General features: G+C 44.1%; 1 long non-coding RNA gene across 1 annotated transcript; it reads right to left on the minus strand.

The window, feature by feature from the left end:
* Positions 1–5,215: 5,215 nt before the first annotated feature.
* On the minus strand, positions 5,216–6,170 carry LOC124030369. Its single transcript, XR_006837955.1, has 3 exons — positions 6,037–6,170; positions 5,588–5,675; positions 5,216–5,314 (listed from the first exon to the last, which is right to left on the minus strand). It is a non-coding gene; the product is annotated as an uncharacterized LOC124030369 (long non-coding RNA).
* Positions 6,171–7,030: the final 860 nt, after the last annotated feature.

Genomic DNA, 7,030 nt, shown 5'->3' on the forward strand with positions numbered 1-7,030 from the left:
TTAGAGGGCGTTGCAGGAGCAGATGTGACACAGGCGCTTGTGGAACGGTCGTTAAGACACTAACAGCTTACAGACGGTAGGCAATTAAGGTCACAGTTATGAAAACTTAGGACATAAAAGAGGCCTTTCTACTGACTCTGAAAAACACCAAAAGAGATGCCCAGTGTCCCTGCTCATCTGTGTGAACGTGCCTTAGACATGCTAAGTCAAACGACACCGCTGGTTCTGCTCACACTGCCCTACCCTGTGCTCTGACCTCTTTCTCCCCCTCTCTCTCCAGATGAAATCTCGCGTCTTGTGACAGCCGGCCGCCCAACAACCTGCCCGCTTGACCCTATCCCCTCCTTTCTTCTCCAGACCATTTCCGGAGACCTTCTTCCTTACCTCACCTCGCTCATCAACTCATCCCTGACCACTGGCTACGTCCCTTCCATCTTCAAGAGAGCAAGAGTTGCACCCCTTCTGAAAAAACCTACACTCGATCCCTCCGATGTCAACAATTACAGACCAGTATCCCTTCTTTCTTTTCTCTCCAAAACTCTTGAACGTGCCGTCCTTGGCCAGCTCTCCCGCTATCTCTCTCTGAATGACCTTCTTGATCCAAATCAGTCAGGTTTCAAGACTAGTCATTCAACTGAGACTGCTCTCCTCTGTATCACGGAGGCGCTCCGTACTGCTAAAGCTAACTCTCTCTCCTCTTCTCTCATCCTTCTAGATCTATCGGCTGCCTTCGATACTGTGAACCATCAGATCCTCCTCTCCACCCTCTCCGAGTTGGGCATCTCCGGCGCGGCCCACGCTTGGATTGCGTCCTACCTGACAGGTCGCTCCTACCAGGTGGCGTGGCGAGAATCTGTCTCCTCGCCACGCGCTCTCACCACTGGTGTCCCCCAGGGCTCTGTTCTAGGCCCTCTCCTATTCTCGCTATACACCAAGTCACTTGGCTCTGTCATAACCTCACATGGTCTCTCCTATCATTGCTATGCAGACGACACACAATTAATCTTCTCCTTTCCCCCTTCTGATGACCAGGTGGCAAATCGCATCTCTGCATGTCTGGCATGTCTGGCAGACATATCAGTGTGGATGACGGATCACCACCTCAAGCTGAACCTCGGCAAGGCGGAGCTGCTCTTCCTCCCGGGGAAGGACTGCCCGTTCCATGATCTCGCCATCACGGTTGACAACTCCATTGTGTCCTCCTCCCAGAGCGCTAAGAACCTTGGCGTGATCCTGGACAACACCCTGTCGTTCTCAACCAACATCAAGGCGGTGGCCCGTTCCTGTAGGTTCATGCTCTACAACATCCGCAGAATACGACCCTGCCTCACACAGGAAGCGGCGCAGGTCCTAATCCAGGCACTTGTCATCTCCCGTCTGGATTACTGCAACTCGCTGTTGGCTGGGCTCCCTGCCTGTGCCATTAAACCCCTTCAACTCATCCAGAACGCCACAGCCCGTCTGGTGTTCAACCTTCCCAAGTTCTCTCACGTCACCCCGCTCCTCCGTTCTCTCCACTGGCTTCCAGTTGAAGCTCGCATCCGCTACAAGACCATGGTGCTTGCCTACGGAGCTGTGAGGGGAACGGCACCTCAGTACCTCCAGGCTCTGATCAGGCCCTACACCCAAACAAGGGCACTGCGTTCATCCACCTCTGGCCTGCTCGCCTCCCTACCACTGAGGAAGTACAGCTCCCGCTCAGCCCAGTCAAAACTGTTCGCTGCTCTGGCCCCCCAATGGTGGAACAAACTCCCTCACGACGCCAGGACAGCGGAGTCAATCACCACCTTTCGGAGACACCTGAAACCCCACCTCTTTAAGGAATACCTAGGATAGGATAAGTAATCCCTCTCACCCCCCTTTAAGATCTAGATGCACTATTGTAAAGTGACTGTTCCACTCGATGTCATAAGGTGAATGCACCAATTTGTAAGTCGCTCTGGATAAGAGCGTCTGCTAAATGACTAAATGTAAATGTAATGCTGCAAGGAGGCATGATGACTGCAGATGTGGCCAGGGCAATAAATTGCAATGTCCGTAATGAGAGACGCCTAACACAGGGTTACAGGGAGACAGAACGGACAGGTGATCATCCTTGCAGTGGCAGACCACGTGTAACAACACCTGCCCAAGTTACACCAGGAACGCACAATCCCTCCATCAGTGCTCACACTGTCCGCAATAGGCTGAGAGAGGCTGGACTGAGGGCTTGTAGGCCTGTTGTAAGGCAGGTCCTCCCCCCGTTGCCTATGGGCACAAACCCACCGTTGCAGGACCAGACAGGACTGGCTCATCACTGACGAGTCACGGTTTTGTCTCACCAGGATTCGCGTTTATCGTCAAAGGAATGAGCGTGACACCGAGGCCTGTACTCTGGAGCAGGATCGATTTGGAGGTGGATGGCCTGGGGCGGTGTGTCACAGCATCATTGGACTGAGCTTGTTGTCATTGCAGGCAGTCTCAACGCTGTGCATTACAGGGAGAGGTTGCATCCTCCTCCCTCATGTGGTACACTTCCTGCAGGCTCATCCTGACATGACCCTCCAGCATGACAATTCCATCAGCCATACTGCTCGTTCTGTGCGGGATTTCCTGCAAGACAGGAATGTCAGTGTTCCGCCATGGCCAGCGAAGAGCCCAGATCTCAATCTCATTGAGCACGTCTGGGACTTGTTGGATTGGAGGTTGAGGTCTAGGGCCATTCCCCCCCAAATGTCCGGGAGCGTGCAGGTGCCTTGGTGGAAGTGTGGGGTAACATCTCACAGCAATAACTGGCAAATCTGGTGCAGTCCATGAGGATGAGGTGCACTGCAGTACTTAATGCAGCTGGTGGTCACACCAGATACTGACTGTTACTTTTGATTTTGACACCCCTTTGTTCAGGGACACATTATTCCATTTCTGTTAGCCACATATCTGTGGAACTTGTTCAGTTTATGTCTCAGTTGTTGAATCTTATGTTCATACAAATATTTACACACAGTTGACAGTGAGAGGACGTTTATTTTTTTTTGCTGAGTTTACTTAAATCCGAACTGGTCCTCTAGCAGATTAGTAAGAATGGCCCACCCCATCTTCAAGTATGTCATTTTCTCCTTTATTCAGATTTCAATTCAATTCTCACTTTGAAAATTTGAAAATGAAAAATGAAATAATTTCCAAAATATCGCTATTTTTAAATATATGGAAATGTTTGCTCTACTCAAAATTACAACCACCTAATTGCAGCATTAAGGCAAAAATGGAGGCAAGTGGAAGGGGGAGAAAATAAGTAACTTATCCGTCTGCCCTGCATTAAAGACCAAAATTGGTAAAGACAATTGTGATAAATAAAAATGTATACCAGTTTCATTTAAGGACCAAAATACTGACAGCTGTACCATGCAAAATAGTTGGGATTCTCTATGTACCGATTCCATGGCACATTGTTTATGAACTGATACACAGAACAACACTGTGTTCAAAACGTAGAAATGTTCCATTTAAAATGATTATACAAAATTCTTGCAACCAATAGAATGTTATATATGAGAGATACAACCATCCCAGCTCTGCAACATTTACCTGGAGCTAACTCTGCAAATAGCACTGCTGGGTGATTTAAAAAGCCATAGTCAATCGATTAATAATATAATAATAATCTTAGCAAAAGTGTTTATCTTTAATTTGTAGAATCTATGAGAATAGAAAGGTTCGACAGATTTGTACCTTGTCAGCTCGGGGGTTTGAACTTGCAACCTTCCGGTTACTAGTCCAACGCTCTAACCACTAGGCTACCGTGCTGCCCAGGATTGCATGCGTCTGCGTTGCCAAGCGCTAAAATAGAAGTTGCTTCTATGGCGCAGAACGTGCAGCAAGTCCTGCCTCTCCCATCTCCTCATTGGCTTTTAGAAGCATTTGCCCGATGCCATCTCCTCATTGGTTATACCCACGCGGGTGATTGAGGTCAGTGGTGGTAATACACCTTATGAAAGTTAGTTGCCAATCGTCATATAAAGTCCAGAGAATAAAAAGCCTGGAAGGAGGAGAGATGACTAGAAACGATTCAGTTGACCGTTTTATGTGTGGATTAATTGTCGGAGTAGAGAAATAACAACTCAACATTCATAACAAATTAGCTAGCAACAGCAAGCTAGCTAAATAGGACAAATTAGCTAGCAACAGCAAGCTAGCTAAATAGGACAAATTAGCTAGCAACAGCAAGCTAGCTAAATAGGACAAATTAGCTAGCAACTGCAAGCTAGCTAAAAAGGACAAATTAGCTAGCAACTGCAAGCTAGCTAACTAAATTGCCATACATGTTTAATGCTTTCCCGACCTGTCCCCAAATTAATATAATTGTTTCAGGGTTTGTTTTGATATTTCAACCTGCGTTTCGTGATCGCATTTGATGTGGGGGGACAAAATACATTTGCACACGATGGCGCAAGCGGATATGGTGTTACACTATTGTTCTCAATTCAATCACCTTCATCCTCATCATTCAGTTAGTGAAATTAAATTTTGAAGAGTCGTGCACAATTATCAGTTATTATCAGTTTCTATTTGGTTTATGTCACCCATTCATTGTCAGAGACACAGTAACGCCTTGGACCCAAAAAATCATAATACGTGTTCTAACTCCCCTTGCGCTGGGCTTCAGAAATGAAGCAGTGATGCATGGTTACCGTACCAAACCACAAATGACCTCTAAATCCCGCAGCATAATCTCAAAACGTTTGAGTCGAGCAACCATAAGAACGAATCGAGGCGGTCGGTCACATATTACCATACGCATTTATATATTCCTGCTACCAGTCTCTTTTCAGCCATGTTTACATGTATATCCTACTACCAGTCACGTTTTTATGTATAAACCCACCTCAACCACTCCAGTAGCCCTGCACATTGAATAAGGTACTGGCACTGACCTGGACTGTATTCAAACTTGCATTCTCGTGTTTCTTCAACTCTCATTGTCGTTATTGTATGGCTTTTGTTTTTGCTTTCATTTTGTATTCTATTTCCTATTAATATCTACCGTATATTATTACTGTTGGAAAGAGCTCTCAAGGTAAGTATTTCACTGTGCCGTTCTACACCTGTTGTATCTTGTGCATGTGGAAATCCTTGTAGATAACAGAAGGATGTAGGATGTTTTTAAAGTTTTAGCCATTACCTACTACTTCCAGCAAACAAGTATCTTATATTATGTGTGTGTGTATTAATCTCTCACCTCTACAGCAGCCTTTGCCCTTACAAACTCCTCCTCCTGGGAATGATGTCTGCCCGAGAGGTGACGGAGACTGGGCCGCACTTGTCGGGGTACTGGGTCCTGTAGGACACAGAAATGTGTACGTACACACACACACGCACACACACACAGAAATGCAAGATCAGCAAAAAACACCTCACCTTTGACTGTGTGAGGGGTCACACTTATAATCCCAGAAGGCAATGGAGACACCAATACATCATTTCAAATTGCTTTCGATACATCCTCACACTTTGTGGTGAAACTTGACCTGTATATGGTTATTTTCAAGGAAGATACCATAACATCACATCATTTTCTATTAGTATACATGTTAATGGAGGTTCTGTAGACCTTTAGTGCTGATATGTGGTCCTCGTCATCAATGCTATTGACTTCAAATGAGTTTTTCACAGATGGATTTGTTTTAAACTCTGCTGACCTGGGGGAGAAAGAAGGGTAAACATTTCTGGTATCGAAAGGAACGGTATACTCCTACAATATACTCTAACACTACAGTTGTACAACAAAATAATACAAAAAATCTGTTCACAACCACTATTCATATTTCTAGTAATATTTAATTTTTATGTTTTGTTTCCTGTAACTTATAACACATAATTGATTGAACTCTATTTCTAACACGTTAAGGCTTGACGTTTAAAGTGGACAAGGTGGAAAGTATAGCCATGGTAGGCCGTCAATGTAAATAAGAATTTGTTCTTAACTGACTTGCCTAGCTAAATAAAAGGTTAAATAATAAATAAATAAAGCCTTTTACAGGCTTATAAAAATGTCTTTACCATATTAATTCACTGGAGGAGTGGTGTGAGGTGCACTTATTTTCGTATCGTCTCTTCCTGCTGTCATTCAGGGCACCTTCAGGGTGAAGATTCACTTCCTCCCATTTCTCCAAAGGAGAAGAGGAACTGACTGAGCAGAAGGAATAAAGGGTGCAGAACTGTTAGCAAAATGTTATCCAACAACATGGACAAGAACATAGAACTGTTAGCAAAATGCTATCCACAAGATATAGACAGAAACATAGAACTGTTAGCATAATGCTATCCAACAACATGGACAAGAACATAGAACTGTTAGCATAATGCTATCCAACAACATGGACAAGAACATAGAACTGTTAGCAAAATGTTATCCAACAACATGGACAAGAACATAGAACTGTTAGCAAAATGCTATCCACAAGATATAGACAGAAACATAGAACTGTTAGCATAATGCTTTCCACAAGATATAGACAGAAACATAGAACTGTTAGCATAATGCTATCCACAAGATATAGACAGAAACATAGAACTGTTAGCATAATGCTATCCAACAACATGGACAAGAACATAGAACTGTTAGCAAAATGCTATCTACAAGATATAGACAGAAACATAGAACTGTTAGCAAAATGTTATCCAACAACATGGACAAGAACATAGAACTGTTAGCAAAATGCTATCCACAAGATATAGACAGAAACATAGAACTGTTAGCATAATGCTATCCAACAACATGGACAAGAACATAGAACTGTTTGCATAATGCTATCCACAAAGTACTGTTAGCATAGTGCTTTCCAACAATAGGAACATAACAGTGGTGCAAATTTTCACACAAACCATACTAGAGCATATTCCAAGTAATCACATACAGTGGGGCAAAAAAAAGTATTTAGTCAGCCACCAATTGTGCAAGTTATCCCACTTAAAAGATGAGGCCTGTAATTTTCATCATAGGTACACTTCAACTATGACAGACAAAATGAGAAGAAAAAAATCCAGAAAATCA

Source organism: Oncorhynchus gorbuscha, unplaced genomic scaffold, assembly GCF_021184085.1.
Source record: "Oncorhynchus gorbuscha isolate QuinsamMale2020 ecotype Even-year unplaced genomic scaffold, OgorEven_v1.0 Un_scaffold_10928, whole genome shotgun sequence".
NCBI classification, from domain to species: Eukaryota; Metazoa; Chordata; class Actinopteri; order Salmoniformes; family Salmonidae; genus Oncorhynchus; species Oncorhynchus gorbuscha.